The sequence below is a fragment of the Peromyscus maniculatus genome, chromosome 1 (genome assembly GCF_049852395.1).
Source record: "Peromyscus maniculatus bairdii isolate BWxNUB_F1_BW_parent chromosome 1, HU_Pman_BW_mat_3.1, whole genome shotgun sequence".
Taxonomy (NCBI): Eukaryota; Metazoa; Chordata; class Mammalia; order Rodentia; family Cricetidae; genus Peromyscus; species Peromyscus maniculatus.
In genome coordinates, this window is record NC_134852.1 from 3479304 (window position 1) to 3501039 (window position 21736).

The 21736-nt window shown below is 38.3% G+C and overlaps 1 pseudogene; it reads right to left on the reverse strand.

Moving 5' to 3' along the window:
• Positions 1-21736, reverse strand: part of LOC107400398 (vomeronasal type-2 receptor 116-like) — an 88066-nt pseudogene that overhangs the window by 11202 nt on the left and 55128 nt on the right.

The window sequence follows — 21736 nt, forward strand, 5'->3', positions numbered from 1 at the left end:
AGGGCTTTTTATATCAATGCCAAGGGGGGAGGCAAAAGACCTCCCCCTTACCAGATACAACTAAAGGTAGACCCTACAAAACAGCTAGTAGCCAGTCCTGAGGTCCAATCATCCTCTTAGGAAGCCATGCTACTAAAGCAAGCTCAGATATCACTAGGAAACCTCTGTGGGCTCCAACAGACCTGGGTTCTACTAGTGTACTCAATGGTGAAGGAGTTATTGGTAAAACAGCATGAACAAGACAACATGAGAACTCCCAAGTGAGAGTGGTAATACAGAATATTTGAATTGAACAATAATACCCCATTCACAGCAAGTAAGTGAAATATGATTGGAATTGTGCTAAATTGTGGATAATAAATGAGAGCAATGATGTGCTTCCAGGATTTTAAGTCATTCCATGAATAAAACCAACCAGCATTTATGGACAGCTATGATTGCATTTTTGGTTTGTTGTTCTTTAAGGGGCTGGAAAGCTGTTAAGAACATGGTCTGCTCTTACAGGAGGCCTAAGTCCAGTTCCAAGAATATGTGAAGTGCCATGTTACTGCCTGTATCTCTGGTACAAAGGGCATCAGATGCCTCAGGTAGATGTCACATGGACCTGGCCCTGTATGGACTTACTACCCTCTACATATGCCTAATTCAAATATTCATAAACATAAAGATTTTGTTTATTTTTTGTTGGTATTTATTATTATAAATGCCCTTTATAGTTATTATCTTTAATTAATTTTATTACAATCTGCTTGTAAAGACTCTGGTAAGCTGCCGGCCACGTGGCAAGGTATAGATTTATGGAAATGGATTAATTTAAGCTATAAGAACAGTTAGCAAGAAGCCTGCCACGGCCATACAGTTTGTAAGCAATATAAGTCTCTGTGTTTACTTGGCGGGGTCTGAGCTGCTGTGGGACTGGTGGGTGACAAAGATTTGTCCTGACTGTGGGCAAGGCAGGAAAACTCTAGCTACACCAAGCAGAGCTGACATCATGTCTTATACCATCACATTCTCTCAAGTGTGAAAATTTGTAAAGATCCAGCAGTGCCCCTATGTATTCGGATATTGCCCATGATGGTTCCGTAAGTACAGGAGCTGACATGCCCTCTCTTGCATATCTGTAGTTAGGGATGCCATTGCCAGAGTGCCCTTTGACCATTTGGGACATTATGGACCTCAAATCACAGGGATGTATTAGGTAAAAGATAGGGATTCCTATTGATCTCCTCAATTGCAAACATCATGGCCAAAATACATTGGTAGTTCCTCAACTTGAACCCGCACAGAAGGTAGAACAATGTTTAGGAGGAAGACTCACACCACACAACCATAACATATGTGCAAGCAAACTGAAAGTAGATTTTTTTCACACAATATGATCTGATTACAGTTTCTCCTCCACCAACTACTCTAGGTTCCCCTCAATTCCCCTCCTGCTCAAATCTGTACCCTTTATTCCTCTCTCATTAGAAAACAAACAGCTACCAAAAAATCATGATAAATTAACATAGAAACAAACAAGCCAAAATTGGACAAAATAAGTAAACAAACAGAAGAAAAACATCCAAAGAAAAAAGAAAAGAAAAACCCAATAGAGGAAAAGGCACACATTTTCATACATTGAAAATCATGAAAAGAAGAAATCAGAAACAATAATTGTACACAAAAGTCATATAATCCTAAAAAAAATTAAAATCCACAAATGTTATTAAGTTTATTTTTTTTTGTTTTCCCGTTACTACTGAGCATGGGGCCTGCACTTAAGAATTGTTTGTATACCAATGAGACTCCCTTGAAGAAAACTAGTTATTGTATTTGCGACTGGGTTAGTGATCGAGGCTTGTGACAACTTGGAGTTGGCTTCTGTATTAAAGATGAGAGCTTGTGTTCACTTCCTCTCTCAGTGCTGGCAACCCATCTGTCTTAGTGGTGCAGGCTTTGGACATCCTTCCCAGTCTCTTGAGTTCATATGTGTATCAGTCCTGCTATGTTTAGAAAGTCTTGTTTCCTCAATGTCTTCCACTTTCTCTGACTCTTACCATCTTCCCACCTCCTCTTCTATAGGGTTCCCTGAGATCTGAAGGAAAGGACTTTAAGAAGACATCTCATTTAGGAATGAGTGTTCCATGGCTGGAGAGAACATCTTTGATGATAACTGAGTGACACAATGATCTATGAATATTGTAGAATATCCTTAGGAGACATTTTATTGTTACATGTCTTTAGCAAAACAATAGTATTTGGTTTCCCCCTGGTTCCATGGCCTATCTTGTTTCAAGTTCTTGACAATCTGAGAAGTGTTGGTTTCCATGTCATGGATTGAACCTAAAATCCAATCAGATATGGGTTGTTTAGTCCCACAATTTTTGAGCCATTTTGCACCAGTATATCTTGCAGGCAGGACATCATTGTAGATTGAGAGGTCTATAAATTAGGTTGGTGTTTACCTCCATGCAATCTCCCTGCAGACTGCCTTCCAGTTATATGACACTAGTGTATAGAAGCAAAGATTCTAGGTAGGCACTAGCTCAACTTTTCCATGTTCAATGAGTCCTGTAGTGATGTCATTATCAATGGGGTTTTACCATCAATTTGTGGAGAGCAACGAATATCTTTAGCAGCATCCTGGGTTGTTTGGGTATTTCCAGGAAACCCGTATTGATAACAACTCAATTAACCTTTCCCTAAATTGGAAGTTTTGCCTTCTGGTGAGAAATATTTTGTTGGGGCTTTTGCTCCCTGTTTTTTTGGTGATTCCATTGAGATTTCTTTTATATATGTATAAATTTTAGAAGCTTCTACTGTATTAAATTCCTATATGACTTAAAAAGCTTTTTGTTTTTATTTCTTTAAGACTATGAAAAACCCTGAATGTGAACCTCCCAATAACTTGAGATTTGAGAGGGTAAGTAAAGAATCAGTTGCCTTATATCTGTGATAAATTCTGTCCATGAGTTAGAAGTAGGTCTTCAGATCTCCTAGAACTCAACTTTCAATCTGCAAAACCATGAAAAATAAAATGTTTCTTGAACAAGCCCCTAGTTACTAAGACATTCTTTAATTCAGGAACTTCCAGGCCATTCAATCTGTCTGAATATCAGTTGACATTTCTAAAATAATTCATTTTTATGTGTGTTGTGTGATACGTGTATATATTTTTCTATGTTGTGTGTGCATTCACATGCTGCTAGACAGTGAAAACTTCAAATAGGGCTTGTTATCTTCATCTGTATTTAACAATACATATTTTTTGGCACATAAACTTGGCTTTTTCCTGCTTCTCCCCCTCATTTCTCCAAAAGCAACAGGTTTACACATCTGCACTGTAACACTCCCTCCCCCATTTTGCTTTTAATACCTGCAAAAGTCAACTCAGTTCTTTTTTTTTTTGACTTTGAGTTATTTGTCATTTAATTAAAAGACAGTTCTAAACAAAATCTGTGGATCCAATTGACCAGAACAAATCCTACATAGAACTGATAACTGCAATTCCTGAAAAAGTTTCTCAGGACTGTCTAAGGGCCAAGAAATAGAATTACAGAATTTTAGGCTTTTAATGAGATATTTCAGGACCATCTTAATAGATAACAAGGTTCACTGTTGTGGGGTTTTATAAATCTTCTTGTCAAAATTCCTTACTCACAGCAAAAAAAAATCAATGCACTTTCAAAGTAATTTCAAATAGACATGCTCATTACCAGATCATTACTTAGCTAGATAATTGCTGTTCATATCAGCAACACAAATCACAGAGAAACTTATTAAGAAAACCTATTAATTTTTTTCTGATAAGCTTCATTATACAATATCTTCTAATTAATGTAATCAGTACCATAAAAATACAAGATAAAAGGGAGCCATGAGGTCATCAGTATTCGTCTACCAGGAAGTGGGTGTACATTTTCTCACTGACCTTAGAAAACAGCCTTATTGATGATGCTGAAGTCTCTACTCCTGAGAAAATTCCTTGGATTTCTTTTTTAAAGGGAATAAGTATTAAGGTTCAAATAGTTTCTCTATAGGAAAGTGTTTATGCCATTTAACTAACTCCAGTGTTAGGTCTTTAGCCCTTCAGATACTAGTTTTACACATTTTCTCCTACTTGGCTTTCATGCTAGGACCCATATCACCTTTTGATGTTCATCTTTCATGTTGCATTGCCTACTCGTCCCATTTCTGTTTGCATCCTGAGCTTCCCAGACATACACTTTTTTTTTTAGGGGTGAAAGCCTTAGATTGGGGAAATAGGAAAAGCCACCAGCCAGCATTACCTCACCAACTCTACAGCTTCCAAATGCAAGTTATTTCCTGTCTACCCATGCCTTTATCGCCTTGCTGTTCTGCCCTCTCATTGGCTCTCTTAGCCTAGCTACCTCACTTCCTCTTCCTACACAGCTCTGTCACTTTCTGTCTGTCTGTATAGATCTCTGGGTCTCTATGGTTGGTACTGGGATTAAAGGCACGTGTCACCACGCTTGGCTCTGTTACCTAGTATGGCCTTGAACACACAGAGATCCTGCCTGCTAAGTGATAGGATTAAGGGTGTATGCTACCACTCCCTGACTTCTTTGTTTACTTAAAGTGGCTTGCTATTTCCTCTGATCTCCAGGCAAATTTAATAAAGCACAAATTTAAGAGTTTTTGATATGTTTTTTGGTTTTACTAAAATGTTATGCCATCCTCCTACACAGAGACAGCTCAATTCTCTCATCTTTAGGGGTAGGCAGGACATTTTATGTTATTTTTATTTTATTTTACAATACCATTCAGTTTTACATATCAGCCACGGGTTCCCTTATTCTCCCCCCTCCCACCCCCTCCCCTTACCCCTCAGACTACCCCCCATTCCCACCTCCTCCAGGGCAAATCCTCCCCGAGGACTGCTATCAACCTGGTAGACTCAGTCCAGGCAGGTTCAGTCCCTTCCTCCCAGACTGAGACAAGTGTCCCTGCATAAGCTCTAGGTTTCAAACAGCCAACTCATGCAATGAGCACAGGACTTGGTCCCACTGCCTAGTTGCCTCCCAAACTGATCAAGCCAATCAACTGTCTCACCTATTCAGAGGGTCTGATCCAGCTGGGGGCCCCTCATCCTTTGGTTCATAGTTCATGTGTTTCCATTCATTTGGCTATTTTTTTTCAATAATTGAGTAAAACTGAAATTTATTATAAACCACAGTGGTCCTAGGGACCTCCATGCTACATATATAGCCTCTATGGTTCTATGGGTTGTGGTCTGATTGTTCTTTATTTTATATCTAGAATCCACTTATGAGTGAGTACATACCATGACTGTCTTTCTGGGTTTGGGTTACCTCACTCAGGATGATTTTTTCTAGTTCCATCCATTTGCCTGCAAATTCCATGCTTTCATTGTTTTTCTCTGCTGAGTAGTATTCCATTGTGTATATATACCACATTTTTTCCATCCATTCTTCCGTTGATGGGCATCAAGGTTGTTTCCAGGTTCTGGCTATTACAAATAGTGCTGCTTTGAACATAGCTGAGCATGTATCTTTATGGTATGAATGAGCATTCATTGGGTATATGCCCAAGAGTGGGATGGCTGGGTCTTGAGGTAGTTCGATTCCTAATTTTCTGAGAAACCGCCATACTGATTTCCACAGTGGTTGTACAAGTTTACATTCCCACCAACAGTGGAGGAGTGTTCCCTTTGCTCCACATCCTCTCCAACATTGGCTGTCATTGGTGTTTTTGATTGTAGCCATTCTGGCAGGTGGTATCTCAGGGTCGTTTTGATTTGCATTTCTCTGATGATTAAGGATGTTGAGCATTTCTTTAAATGTCTTTCAGCCATTTGTAGTTCTTGTTTTGTGAATTCTCTGTTTAGCTCTTTAGCCCATTTTTTAATTGGACTGTTCAGTATTTTGATGTCTAGTTTCCTGAGTTCTTTATATACTGTGGAGATCAATCCTCTGTCAGATGTGGGGTTGGTGAAGATCTTTTCCCATTCTGTTGGCTGTGTTTTTGTCTTATTGACTGTGTCTTTTGCCCTGCAAAAGCTTCTCAATTTCGAGAGGTCCCATTTATTAATTGTTGTGCTCAGGGTCTGTGCTGTTGGTGTTTTATTTAGGAAATAGTCTCCAGTGCCAATGCGTTCAAGAGTGTTTCCTACTTTGTTTTCTATTAAGTTTAGTGTAACTGGATTTATGTTCAGGTCTTGATCCACTTGGACTTGAGTTTTGTGCATGGTGACAGATATGGATCTATTTGTAATCTTTTTAAATATTGACATCCAGTTATGCCAGCACCATTTGTTGAAGATACTTTCTTTGTTCCATTGTATAGTTTTGGCTCCTTTGTCAAAAACCAGGTGTTCATATGTGCATGGATTAATGTCAGGGTCTTCAATTCGATTCCATTGGTCCGTATGTCAGTTTTATACCAGTACAAGCTGTTTTTATTACTATAGCTCTATAGTAGAGTTTGAGGTCAGGGATGGTGATGCCTCCAAAGGTTGCTTTATCATATAAAATTCTTTTAGCTATCCTGGGTCTTTTGTTTTTCCATATGAAGTTAAGTATTTTTCTTTCCAAGTCTGTGAAGGATTATGTTGGGATTTTGATTGGGATTGCATTGAATCTGTAGATTGCTTTTGGTAAGATTGCCATTTTTACTATGTTAATCCTACCTATTCATGGGCATGGGAGATCCTTCCATTTTCTGATATCTTCTTCAATTTCTTTCTTTAGAGATTTAAAGTTCTTATCAAAAAGGTCCTTCACTTGTTTAGTTAGTGTTATCCCAAGGTGTTTTATATTATTTGTGGCTATTGTAAAGGGTGATGTTTCTCTGACTTCTTTCTCATCCCTTTTATCATTTGTGTATAGGAGGGCTACTGATTTTTTTGAGTTGATCTTGTATCCTGCCACTTTACTGAAGGAGTTTATCAGCTGTATGAGTTCCCTGGTAGAGTTTTTGGGGTCACTTATGTATACTATCATATCATCTGCAAATAGTGAAAGTTTGACTTCTTCCTTGCCAATTTGTATCCCTTTGATCTCCGTTTGTTGTCTTATTGCTCTAGCTAGAACTTCTAGTACTATTTTGAATAAATATGGGGAGAGTGGAAAGTCTTGTCTTGTTCCTGATTTTAGTGGTATCGCTTTGAGTTTCTCTCCATTTAATTTGATGTTTACTGTTGGCTTGCTCTAAATTGCTTTTATTATGTTTAGAAATGTTCCTTGTATTCCTGATCTTTCAAAGACCTTTATCATGAAGGGGTGTTGGATTTTGTCAAAGGTTTTTTCCAGCATCTAAGGAGATGATCATGTGGTTTTTTTTCTTTCAGTTTGTTTATATGGTGTATTACATTGACTGACTTTCGTATGTTGAACCATCCTTGCATCCCTGGGATGAATCCTACTTGGTCGTGATGGATGATTGTTTTGATATATTCTTGGATTCGGTTTGCCAATATTTTGTTGATTATTTTTGCATCAATGTTCATGTGGGAGATTGGTCTGTAGTTCTCTTTCTTTGTTGCATCTTTGTGTGGTTTGGGTATCAGGGTCATTGTAGCCTCATAAAAAGAGTTTGGTAGTGTTCCATTTGTTTCTTTGTGTGGAACACTTTGAAGAGTATTGATATTAGTTCTTCTTTGAAAGTCCGGTAGAATTCTGCACTGAAACCATCTGGTCCTGGGCTTTTTTTTTTTCGGTTGGGAGACTTTTGATGACTGTTTCTATTTCTTTAGGGGTTATTGGTCTATTTAAATGGTTTATCTGGTCTTGATTTAATTTTGGTATGTGGTATTTATCCAGAAAATTGTCCATTTCTTCCTGGTTTTCCATTTTTGTGGAGTACAGGTTTTTGAAGTATGATCTGATGATTCCCTGGATTTCCTCGTTGTCTGTTGTTATGTCTCCCTTTTCATTTCTGATTTTGTGAATTTGGGTGCTCTCTCTTTGCTTTTGGTTAATTTGGCTAGGGGTTTATCTATCTTGTTGATTTTTTCAAAGAACCAACTCTTTGTTTCATTGATTTTTTGTATTGTTCTCTTGTTTTCCATTTCGTTGATTTTTATCCCTCAATTTGATTATTTCCTGGTGTCTATTTCTCCTGGGTGAGTTTGTTTCTTTTTGTTCTAGAGCTTTCAGTTGTGCTGTTAATTCATTGGTATGGGATTGCTCCATCTTCTTTATGTGTGCATTTAGAGCTATGAATTTTCCTCTTAGCACTGCTTTGATAGTGTCCCATAAGTTTGGATATGTTGTGCTTTCATTTTCATTGAATTCTAGGAAATCTTTAATATCTTTCTTTATTTCTTCCTTGACCAATTGATGTTTCAGGTTGGCATTATTCAGTTTCCATGAGTTTGTGGGTTTTCTATAATTTTTGTTGTCGTTGAATTCTAACTCTAAGGCATGGTGGTCTAATAAAATACAGGAGGTTATTCCAATTTTTTGTATCTGATGAGATTTGTTTTGTGTCCAAGTATGTGGTCAATTTTTGAGAAGGTTCCATGGGGTGCTAAGAAGAAGGTATATTCTTTTGTGTTAGGATGGAATATTCTGTAGCTATCTATTAGATCCATTTGAGTCATAACATCTGTTAGGTCCTTTACTTCTTTGTTAAGTTTCAGTCTGGTAGATGTATCTTTTGGTGAGAGTGGTGTGTTAAAATCTCCCACTACTAATGTGTGGGGTTTGATGTGCATTTTAAACTTTAGTAGTGTTTCTTTTATGAATGTGGGTGCTTTTATATTTGGAGCATAAATGTTCAAAATCGAGACTTCATCTTGGTGGATTTTTCACATGATAAATATGTAATATCCATCCTGGTCTCTTTTGATTGATTTTAGTTTGAAGTCTATTTTATTAGGATAGCTACACCAGCTTGTTTCTTAGGTCCATTTGCTTGGAAAGCCTTTTCCCAGCCTTTACTCGGAGGTAGTGTCTGTCTTTGGAGTTAAGGTGTATTTCTTGTATGCAGCAGATGGATGGGTCCTGTTTTCTTATCCATTCTGTTAGCCTGTGTCTTTTTATAGGTGAGTTGAGACTATTGATATTGATGGATATTAATGACCAGTGATTGTTAATTCCTGTTATTTTTGTTGTGGTTGTGTTGTGTTGTCCTCTGTGGTGTATGTTGATGTGGAATTATCTGTTGCTTGATTTTTCATGGATGTTTTTAAATTCTTTGGGTTGGATTTTCCCTTCTAGTGCTTTCTGTAGGGCTGGGTTTGTGGACAGGTATTGATTAAATCTGGTTTTATCCTGGAATATTTTGTTTACTCTGCCTATGGTGATTGAGAGTTTTGTCTGGCTTGGCATCTGTGGTCTCTTAGTGTCTGCATGAGATTTGTCCAGGATCTTCTAGCTTTCATAGTCTCTATTGAGTAGTCTGGTGTTATTCTGATGGGTTTGCCTTTATATGTTACTTGGTCTTTTTCCTTTGTGGCTCTTAATATTTTTTCTTTGTTCTGTATGTTTAGTGTTTTGATTATTATGTGGCGAGGGGACTTTTTTTTTGGATCCAGCCTATTCGGTGTTCTGTAAGCTTCTTGTATCTTCATAGGTATTTCTTCCTTTAGGTTAGGAAAGTTTTCTTCTATGATTTTGTTGAATATATTTTCTGTGCCTTTGAGTTGGTATTCTTCTCCTTTTTCTATCCCTATTATTCTTAGGTTTGGTCTTTTCATGGTGTCCCAAATTTCCTGGACGTTTTGTGTTACGACTTTTTTGTCTTTAGTGTTTTCTTTGACTGACGAATCTATTTTCTCTATTGTGTCTTCTGTAGATGTATCCAACCGTCTTATTAAATAAGAAACACAGAAACAATGTAAAAGAGAAAGCCGAGAGGTCAGAGCTCAGAGCTAAAATCTCACCCTTCCTCCTGCTGTCCCAGCTTCGCGAAAAGAGACCTACTTCCTGTCGGTTCGTATTTTTAAAGTATGTTGTTCTGCCTTCTCATTGGTTGTAAACCCAAACACATGACTGCCTCGTCACTGTCTGAATGTACAGCCCCCTAGGTCTTAAAGGCATATGTCTCCAATGCTGGCTGTATCCCTGAACACACAGAGATCTTATGGGATTAAAGGCGTGTGCCACCACCGCCACACTCTTGCTATGGCTCTAATAGCTCTGACCCTGAACACACAGATATCTATGGGATTAAAGGTGTGTGCCACCACCGCCACACTCTTGCTATGGCTCTAATAGCTCTGACCCCCAGACAACTTTATTTATTAACATACAATCAAATTAATATTTCAGTACAAATCAAAATAATATTTCAATACAATTAGATTACCACCACAGTCTTCAGTGTCAGAGATTCTCTGTTCCATCTCTTGCAATCAGTTGGTTATACTTGTTTCTGTAGTTCCTGTTCGTTTAGTCAGGATTTCTATTTCCAGCATTCCCTCAGCATGTCTTTTCTTTATTGTCTCAAATTCATTTTTCAGATCTTGGAATGTTTCTTTCATCTGTTTAATTGCTTTTTCTTGGCTTTCTTTGATTTCTTCCCATTTTTTGTTCATTTCTTCTTCCATTTCTTTAAGGGAGTTTTTTATTTCCTCTTTAATGGAGTTTTTCATTTCCTCTTTAAGGGAAGTTTTTATTTCCTCTTTAAGGGAGTTTTTCATTTCCTCTTTAAGGAAAGTTTTTATTTCCACTTTGAGGGAATGTTTTATTTCTTCTTTAAGGGCCTCTATCATCTTCTTAAAGTCATTTTAGGGTTGATTTCTTCTGTTTCTTCTGTCTTAATATGTTCAGGTCTTGCAGGTGTAGAATCACTAAGTTCTGATGTTGCCATATAGGTCTTTATGTTGTTGCCTGTATTTTTGCACTGGCGTCTACTCATCTCTTCCTCTGTGCGGTGCAGGTGGTGTCTATGTCTGAGAGTGCCTCTCTTGTTCTAATTTTTAGTCTTGGTTTAGTAGGAGTTCTTGGTTAAATTGGTGCTATTGGTATATTTCTTCAGGAGCAGCTGATCTCAGTCAGTGAAGTATATAGTTATGATTCTGGTGATCTGGTTTGATGGCTGGGCAGCACCTTCTTCTGTGTTCCCAGGTCACGTTTTGTTCATTCATCAACTCCTCAGCTGATCTTGTTTCTTCAGACTTCCAACTGTAGGCATCTGAATCCTCTACCAGATGGGTTTCAGCTGAGCAGGGTAGTCTCACCAACACCTCCAAGTTTTTGGGTTTTGCAGGATCAGCAGCTGGGCCCTGGGTTGTCCTCAGACGGAATGTTGAGATTTGTTCTGGTTCCATCCCACAGAGATAGCTTCTTCCCCGGGTGTTGGGGTTAGAGGAGTCCCTGTTCCAAGCTGCGTCTGCTTGTCTCCATCGCCGGGCCTGTCTACCTCTGCAGTCCGCCGCCAGGCCTGTATGTCCCTGTCAGCTGCCGCTGGGTCTGTCTGCCTCTGCAGGCCGCAGCCGGGCCTGTATGTCTCTGCTGGCTGCCACCACGGGCCTGTCTACCTCTGCGGGCTGCCACTGGGCCTGTGTGTCTCTGCTGGCTGCCGCCGCTGGGCCCATCTACCTCTGAGGGCCGCCGCCACAGGCCTACCTGTGTCTGCTTGTCTCTGCTGCCAGGCCTGTCTACCTCTGTGGGCCGCCGCTGGGCCTGTATGTTTCTGCCTGCTGCCACCAGGCCTGAATGTCCCTGTCAGCTTCCGCTGCCAGCCCATCTACCTCTGCAGGCCACTGCCACAGGCCTACCTGTTTCTGCTTGTCTCCGCTGCCGGGCCTGTCTACCCAACTCAGTTCTTATATTGCACTGCAATCATGTTTCCTTCTGATATATCTACTCATTCTGTTAATATTAGTCGCTAGTGAGGAAAATAAGTTGCACTCTGTAGTCATGAAATTTCCACACATATGGAAGAATATTATGACATTTCACAAAAATATAATATTTGAAACATTTGTTTTATTAAGTTTGTATTTTATACATAGTTCTTAGATTTGTGTGCCAAAGTTCATTCCCTGTTGACATGCTTTTAGTGATTCATATAAATGCAATATTATTTTCTTCATGTTGCTGGTTTCTGTAGAAGAGGAGATGAATAACACCTTAAACTCATTTGATAAGAAAACAGACTTTATTTTATTTGTACCTCTTTTCTCCTTGACTATCATCATGAAGTGGTGTTGGATTTTTCTTAGAGGCCTTACTCCATGTAACCAGATGATTCATTTTTCCCTGTCATTTAGTGTGTTTAATGGTGGATTACATTAATTGATTTAGAGGTGCTGAACCATTCCTGCACCTATTGGATAAGGCCAACATGATCATGGTGTATTATGATTTTTGTGTGTTATTCAGTTCAGTTTTCAAGCATTTTATTTGTTTTTATGTTCATAAATGGTTGTCCACAAATTTATCTTCATTTTATAGTAGGGTGTTTGTTGTTTTTGAAATCAGGGTAATATCATGTTCAAAATGTAAATGTTCTTTCTTTTTCTATTTTGTGCAATAGTTTAAGAAATATTAATGTTAGCTCTTCTTTGAAGGACTGGTAGAATTGTGCACTGACTCCATTCAACTTTAAAATTTTATTTAAAATTGGGATATTTTTAGTTAATGTTTTAATTTCACTGGATGTTACATGTCTATTCGAACCATTAACTTCAATTGTAACTTCATTTGTACGTTTTTTTTATACCTTGAAATTCATGTATTTCTTTATTTTTTTCCAATTTCGAGGAATATATGTGTTTTATAGCATATTCTTACGATCATCTGAATATCCTCAATGTCTGTTGTAATCTCTCCCCTTCCTTCTCTAATTTTATTAATTTGAATTCTCTTTTTTCTTTTGTTGATTGACTAACATGCTATTAATCTTAGTATTGGCTTCATTCCTTCTTTCTATTGAATTTTTCATTTCTTTTTGACATGGATTCACAGTTCCATAAACTTTCCTCTTGTGACAGCTGTCCTTGTGTTTCACAGGATTTGATATGTTATGATTTTATTCCATTCTATCTAGGAATGTCAATGTCCTTCTAGATTTTTTCCTTCAGTTAGTAATGATTCAGTTTTGTGTAACTTAGCATCCATGATTTTGTGTTCCTTTTTTAGTTGTTTATATCCTGATTTAATAATACACTCTGACAGCATGCACGATGTGCTTTAAGTTGTCCTGTATATTAGAGACTTGCTTTTATACTAATATGTTGTCTATTTTAGAGAAAATTTAATGGACTACAGAGATGAACGCATATTTTTTAGTTTTTGGTTGGAATGTTCTATAGATATATGTTAAGTCTGTTTGGTTTTGCAGAACTCCAAATATAAAGCTCCACAAAAGAAACTTCCTATGTTGTAAAACAATAGTGACAGTTAATATACAGAACCAAGAAAGAATATGGAAAGCTACAAATGAAAATGATCAAGTTGTATTCAAAGAGGGACCCATCAGAATAGCAACAGATTCTTTCAGGAGATACTAGAAAACCAGAGTAGATTGGGCTGATATTCTACAAGCTATGGGAAAGCACCAACACTCCCCCATCTACTGTACCCAGCAAACTATCAATCATAATAATAGAGAAAGGTAAACTTTTCATGATAAAAAGTGGTTGAAGAAAATTATGACCACTAGACCCATTTTGCAAAAGGCAAATGAAGGAAAAGTTAGGTCTGAAGCCGGGCGGTGGTGGCACACGCCTTTAATCCCAGCACTCGGGAGGCAGAGCCAGGCGGATCTCTGTGAGTTTGAGGCCAGCCTGGGCTACCAAGTGAGCTCCAGGAAAGGCGCAAAGCAACACAGAGAAACCCTGTCTCGAAAAACTAAAAAAAAAAAAAAGTTAGGTCTGAAGCAAATAGACTTATTTAAGTTGGCAGAGTGAAAAATAAACAATTCCAGAAATTGATACTGAAAAATAAGTCTGAATAATAAACCTTTAATGATACATCTTAAAAAACCAAACAAAATTCCAGGAATTAATATATACCATTCAATAGTAACTTCTAATATATGTGGTCTCATAATATTACTTATGAGAAAAGGTAAAGAGGTTGAACTAGAAAGCAATATCCAGATTTTAGTGGTCTCCCAGAAACATAATTCATAACTAATGATAGCCCCCAAATTAGCATTAAAGGATGGAAAAAAGCTTCCATGAAAATGTAACTAAAAACTAAGCAGGCTGAAGAGAATAGGGATACCAGGAACATACATCAAAATAATAAAGTTAAATTATAGCAAGCAAATAGCCAATATCAAGTTAAATAGAGAGTAATTTAAAGCAGTTCCACTAAAATTGGAAACAAGAAAGACAGTGTACTCTCTCTATTTCTATTCAATATAGTACTTGAAGTTCTAGCTGTATCACTAAGACAAGTGAATGAGATTAAGTAGATATAAATTGGAAAGGCAGAATTCAATGTATCAGTATTTGAAAATGATTCAATAATACACATAAGTGACACCAAAAATTCTACCAGAGAACTACTACACCTGATAAACTCCTTCAGCAATGTTGCTGGATACAAGACTAGCTCAAAAAATTTAATAGCCATCCTATATACAAGGACAAATGGACTGAGAAAGAAATCAGGAAAATGACACACTTCTAAATATCCACAGATAATAAAAATATACACACCTGTGGGAATCCTTTTCATCTGGTGAATTGTTCCTTTAGCCATGCAGAAGCTTAAGTTTCATGACATCTCACTTGTAATTGTTGGCTATTATTCCTATGCTAATGCAGGCCTTTCAGAAAATCCTTTCTTATATGAATATCATATAGGCTACTGTCCGTGCATCCTTCTAGAAGTTTCAGGTTTAGGTCTCTAATCAATTTGGAGTTTGTTTTTATGTAAGGTGATAGACACTAGTCTAATGTCATTCTTCTGCATATGGACATCCAGTTTTCTTAGCGATATTAGTGGAAGATGTTTTGTTTTTTTCTGCAGCATATATTTGTGACATCTTTTTCCAATATGTCTGTTTTCCTGCCAGCGAATAATGTTTTTATTACTATGGCTCTGTAATTTATCATAAGAGCTAGAAAATAATACCCCAGTATTGTTTCTTTCTTCTGAATTATTTGGACTGTCTGGGGTCCTTTTTCTGGGGTCCATGCGAATTTTAGGATAATATTTTTCTGTTTCTGTGGAGAAGGGGTTGGGAATTTTGACTGGGATTGCAGTGACAAAATTTTTTTTGGTAAAACAGTGATTTTTACAATGTTAATTTTACCAGTCCATGAGCATGGAATGTCTGTTTTCTATTGTGTTTCTGTCTCTTTCTTCAATTATTTGGTTATATTTATTACTAGATAATTTGTGAAACTCTTGTGAATGTTAGTATGTTTATGAATTTCTTCTCTGTGCATTTGTTATTGATGCATAGAAAAGATTTTTTTGAGCAAGTCGATTCTCTATCTGCACAAATTGTTGAATCAGTTGATCATTTCTAGATTATTCCTGTAGAACTTTTGGTATCTCTAATGTACAGCATCATATCATTCACAAACATGGATAGTTTAACTTCTTTTTCTCTCTGTGCCCTCTTTGTCTTTCTTCTCTTCCCTTATTGCTCCTGGCAGTACTCCGACCATAGTTTTGTAAAGGAGTGGGGATAGTGGGCATCCCTGTCCTCTTCCTGGCTTCAGTGGTGTTTCTTCATGCTTTTTGCTATGTGAGATCAGGGTGTCTGTGGGTTTTTTCCATGATGTGATGGTAATTTACTTTGGCTCTTTTGCAGAACTATAAAATAAAATGCAGATGGTATTCTTCCCCTGGTGAAGACTACATCAGCTTCTCTGTAGATTATTGAGCCAGGTGGTGAGAGGGTTCCTATTCTGAAATCCACTCAGCATTAACTAAATATCACCTTGCATCCAGTTTCCTCTATCTTGAGGGAGATTATTGTGTCTCACCACAGGTTTTAATAACAATCTAATCTCTTATACCCTGTAATTCTTTAGAAATTGGTTGGTTTTTGAAGTAATCAAATAAGAATAGGTCAACTGTGGATGGGCTTCATATTATTTGGTTTCTTTAATAAATAACAGCCTGTGTCATGGCTTAGATAAAGAATAAAGTATTGTAACTACAATGCAAGGGTTGTCTGTAGCAGATTCCAACAGACAATTCTTTCTCCATCCATTTCAGAGTATAAAAGACACAGTGAAACCTTTTTATCCTCAGTGCTCCAGGATCATGGGGTCTATCCATCTTTTGTAAGAAGATACAAATTTTTAATTCTGTGTTACAATCATACTGGAAAAAGAATATCAGTAAATAAATGGGTGAGTTCATGAAAGATTGATTTTAAGAATGACATGCCTTATACAATCCCTTCAATACAATATGGGATATTTGTTGTTGTTGCATTCCTCTTTGGAGTCTGAAATTAGCTGTTTAATTTTAGCTCTCAGAACTCCATAATATGTGCTATGTTCAGTCATATGTATCCTAAAACCAAATTCAGTGTGAGAAGACAGATGTGACTAGCTCCTAGACATAACATGCTTGTTACATACATGAATGAATAGTAACTGTGGTTATATGTATAAGGCTTCAAAGAGATCAAGAAAATAAGTACTTTTAGCATAGGAAGGTGATTGTTTCCTGATGCTCACACATAGTTGAGGGGTTGTGGATATTTTAGCATTTGATTCTATTCTTTTATTAGAAAATTTAAATTTATATAATGATGAATTAAAATCAAACTCATCAAGATAGAAATGAAAGTAACCCTCTACAGGCTAGATATGGTAACAACTGGCAAGGCAGGATATGCCTTATCTGCAGTAGTGGCACAAATGTTATGTTGGTAACCAACCACTTTCTTACTGGATTCAAGGTGTGCTCAGAAGCCAGATATGCATGCCTAGTGATATAATATGGCCAAGATCTCCAGGGGCAAATCACATCTATTAATTATCTAAGTGAACATAATATCAAACAGTCCTCTAAATTCATCTCCATATCCCGTGGTTAGTGCAAATCTAGACACAATTAATGAAGCACATTTGTGCAGTGGAGAGTCGTTAATACAGATACCCAGAAGTCATCAGAGTGCAGAGAGTGAGTGACAGTAGAATGATCAACCACATTTGGAAATATATAAACCCACTTGACCCGTCCAGTAGGCCAGGTTATTCGAGGGTCTCGAGGAGGGACCACCTGTGAATCAATGGAGGGTGAGAGGGAAAGGAGACCAAGCGCGTGAAGAAAGACAAAGCAGTCTGAGTTGTGTCAAGGCCTCGTTTATTGACTGGGTGTTAGAGCTTATAAACAGGGCTTCAGGTAGGGAGGGGGAGCAGGAGTGAGGAGAGGACAAAGAAAATTCCTAAGGAGGGTCAGCAGGAGGTCGCTTTGGTCCCAGGCCCCTGCAGCTAGCTGATTTAAAGAGGTTTATTTAATCCTACATTCCTAGGTTAGACTAAAAGCCTCCTATTTACACGAGGCTTGATAAATCGTGGCAGGTAACACAAGGTTCAAGACACCGCTGTCCAGAGTCGGTCTCCAACACCCACTGACATAGGCTCAGGGACCACCATGAAGGAAGACAACAAGTTTTCAAGAATCAGAGGTAAGGGATCACCTGATCAAAACAGTATCTTCTGTACAAAATAGGACTACTGTACTTATGAATTAATACAAGCTGTGTTTGCCAGAACAAAGCCTGTAGGTGATCAATCCATTTAACCAAGTATGGAGATGGGAGTGGCTCCTTAATCCCCATGGCTAACTGAGAATCTACTGAAGTGTGACAGCCTCCAGAAGAAGGAGAATCAGTTTTTGTTAAAGGTATGGCACCTGCTAGATCAACCATGTTATAGTAAATGTCCTCCCAGCCATTAGTATATGGGCAACACATAGGGCACAGTGGCTTACATAAAATATGGAGGATAAAATGCTGGGGGCGGGGGAGTCGAGGGCTGCATCTGGGAGGACTTGGTGGTGGGTATGATGGAAATATGAGGGATTATGTACTCAAAGTGATAATCAAAGTATTATATAAAATTGAACTTCAATAAAGTGTATAGACATATGCAACACAGCACAACCCACAGAACAACACAGCACACAAAATAACATTATGAAATAGAAAGACAAGTTCATCTGGAGAAAAATTTAAACTTCAATTCTAAGAGAACACAATCAGTAATTTCATATTTTCAATAAAAGTTGAGTCTAATCATCTGTTTTGAATTTTATATAAGGTATAGATTCTGGTTACTAATTTTTAATTATAGGGTTCATTTCTGTCAGTAACAGTTTTCGCATTCATGAACTCCTTTAAAGTTTCATGTCATCACAGTATCTCCTTCCCTGACCTCCCACTCTGTACTCGCTCCAACAAGACCCTCCCATTTCCCTGTGTTCTCACCCCACATTCCATGCCCTCCACCACCCCCTCCAACCCCAGCTCGGTCAATGCAGATCCCATCCACTTCTCCTTTGCTGGGCTATCTATGTGTTCCCTCCCTGTCAGCTAGCGTCTCCGAAGCTGTGGACTGCAGTCTGGCCATCTCTTGCCCTACATCATGGGAGTGGGAAGAAGCAGGGTGCTGGGGAATCCCTCAGGAATCCACAGAGATGACCCCTTGTTGGACTACTGGCAATGATGAGGGGGTGCCTGGACTGGTCCACTCTGATGACGGGTCTAGTGAATACCATAGCTGTCATCATAGAGCCTTTATCCAGTGACTGATGGAGGCAAATGCAGGGATCCACAACCCAGGGTCAGGGTGAGCTCTGCGAATCCAGTCATGGGAGAAAGGAAGGATTCCGAGGGCAGAGGGACTTTGAGATCATGATGGGAAGACATGAAGAGATGACCTGCCACACTAGTGGAGACCCATGAACTGTGGAATAATGGCTGTAGAGACCTACCCCCTCTAGATATGGGAGACAGTTGTTTAGCTCGAACTGTTTGGGGAACACATGGGGTGGGGTGGGGGTGGGAGAGATCAGGGTCCATGCCTGGTTCATGGGCAGGCTTTTGGGATCTTGGTGCCTGTGGTGTGGAAACTTGCTCAGCCTTGGTGCAGCAGGGAGGGGCTTGGACCTGCCTGGGTTTGGTATTCCAGGTTCTGCTGACTTCCCATGGGAGAACTTGATTTCTCGGATGTGGAGATGTGGTGTGGCTGGGGAGAGAGGGCTGTGGGGGTGGGAAGAGAGAGGAGGTGGGATCTGTGGGTGGTATGTCGGGTGAGTAGAAAATTTCTTAATAAACAAAATGGAGAAAAAGAAAAATAATTAAATTAAATGTGAAATGGAGACCTTGGTTTCCTTAATTTCTCAGTAAAAATCCTAATATAAATATTATGTAGCTTTAAATACTTTCCTTTATGAGAGGAATTAGAATTCTCAGAACAGAAAATCTACAAATATAACCACATAAAAGAACTTGAGGACTAGATGAAAAGACATGGAAATGTCCAGCCACCCTGATTTTTCTCAAATAAAAACTTTAATTAAGTGTTACATGAACACAAGCATTCAGATGCCATGACTGTCAGACTGATAGCCAAGATGCTAATTAGTGGGTATCATTTCCAATATGGACACTTTGGACAAAGTTATACATGTCTCAAGTAAGAAAGAATGAAAAGACACAGTATTTTATCATTCTACTTAAAATGACATTAACTTAGAACTTATAAATGACTTATATCTGGAATTTTTCCATTAAATATTTTCAAACTATTGTTGGCAATGAGTACTGAAACCATGGATACTGGGATATTGAGTAATTATATCCTAGAGACTGGAGAAGCAGCTGATGAGTGATGAAATGTTCCTGTTCCCTTTGTTTCCCCAACTATAATCAATTGGTGGTTCTAGCATGGCTTCTAACTGCCATCTTACCTGATCAACTTCAATTCTTAGCAACAACAGCAGATGTACTAAAATCTTATACCAAGGCCAGCAAGTTGCCTCGGTGGCAAGAGACACAGATAGACCTGAGGCTCTGAGACCAACCCAGGATCCCAGAATGACAGGAGACAATAGATTCTGAGAACTACCCTCCTACTTCCACACCCACACTCTAAATATTTGTACTTAGACACAAATGTGTGCATGCATGCAAACACACATATACACACAAATTAAAAAATAATAAAAATTCGCCGCATGGTGGTGGCACACACCTTTAATCCCAGCACTTGGAAGGCAGAGGCAGGCGGATCTTGTGAGTTCAAGGCCAGCCTGGGCTACCAAGTGAGTTCCAGGAAAGGCGCAAAGCTACATAGAGAAACCCTGTCTCGAAAAACCAAAAAGAAAAAAGAAAAAAAATAATAAAAATTCATGCCATATTAAGAGTGTGATTTCTTAGTCTTGCAAAAAAAACACCTACCAGAAAAATTGTTATGCTAAATGTTCAAATGTTAACAATAAAAACAACTTGGCATAATTGGGAAAAGAAACTGAATTTCCATTATCTTCATTTTTACACAACACTCTAGTTTAATCAGGCAATGAAAAGAAAATTTGATTGTGAAGGGAAAAATAAAATTATTGTTATTTCCACGGGATGAAACTATAATGGTTAGAAAGTCCAAAATTTTTAACTAATCTAAAGAGTGAATGATGAGCTGAGCAGGTCTCTATGACTTTCAGCATACCTAGGGGATATTGGAAATTTAATGCCACATCCCCAATAAAGTAAATATTAAAAAAGATTATTGTTACATTGTTTAGTAACAAGGTATAGCCAAGCCAGTAGGGACTCAATCTCCCCCATTATTAGGAGACCTCATGAGGATCCCCCTCATGTATTTTAGAAAGTCTTCAATGCACTAGGTTTCTATACCATCCATCAACTCCTCCTCAATCAGCTGTCTCTCCCCAGATTCCCTTCCTCAACCCAATTTCTCTCCACCCTGCCGACCTGACACCCCATTCCTGTCCCACCATCCCCAATCTATTCTATTTCTCCCGCTGAAAGATTCACGCATTCTCCCAGAGCCTTTTTTCTATACCTAACCTCTCTGAGTCTATGGATTACAAGTAGGTTATCATTTATTTAATGGCTAATACCCACCCATAAGTGAATACATACCATATTTATTGTACTGGGCCTAGGTTACCTCACTCAAGATGTTTCTTTTTTCTAGTTCTATCCGTTTGCCTGTAAATTTCATGATGCCATTTTTTTTAGACAGGGTCTTTCTCTGTATCTCTGGTTGTCCTGGAACTTGCTCTGTAGACCTAGCTGTCACGAACTCACAGATATCCCTCTGCTTCTTCCTCTTGAGTCCTGGGATTAAAGTCATGCACCACCATTGCCCAGCTGATGATGTCATTTTTTAAAGAGCAGAGTAACATTCCACTGTGCAAATTTACCACATATTCTATCATATGACACATATACACATATGACATGAACTTAGAAGGCAGATACTTGTGCTGAGTAAAAAAATCAATAGTAAAATGAGTGACAAATGTGGGTAATAAAGGAGCAATCACCAGTAAAGTACACTGGTACACACATATGAAAACGCCACACCAAATCCCATTATGTTATGCACTAATTTAAAAACTAACAATAATTAGTAGAAAGAAAGCCTTAATCCTGATTGCTGTCATCAAAACAGATTCAGTTTTGAAACATGAAATTTCTCATTTTCATATGAACGTCTACTCCCATCACATCTGTCAATATTCACATCTCACACAGTCTTAGGCAGCTCATAACAGAACCAGGGGGCCATGCATGTGTTAAATGTTAATTTTTAAATATTCCACAAGATCCAGAGAATACCAGCCCTGTGTACCTCTTCTCCAGTACT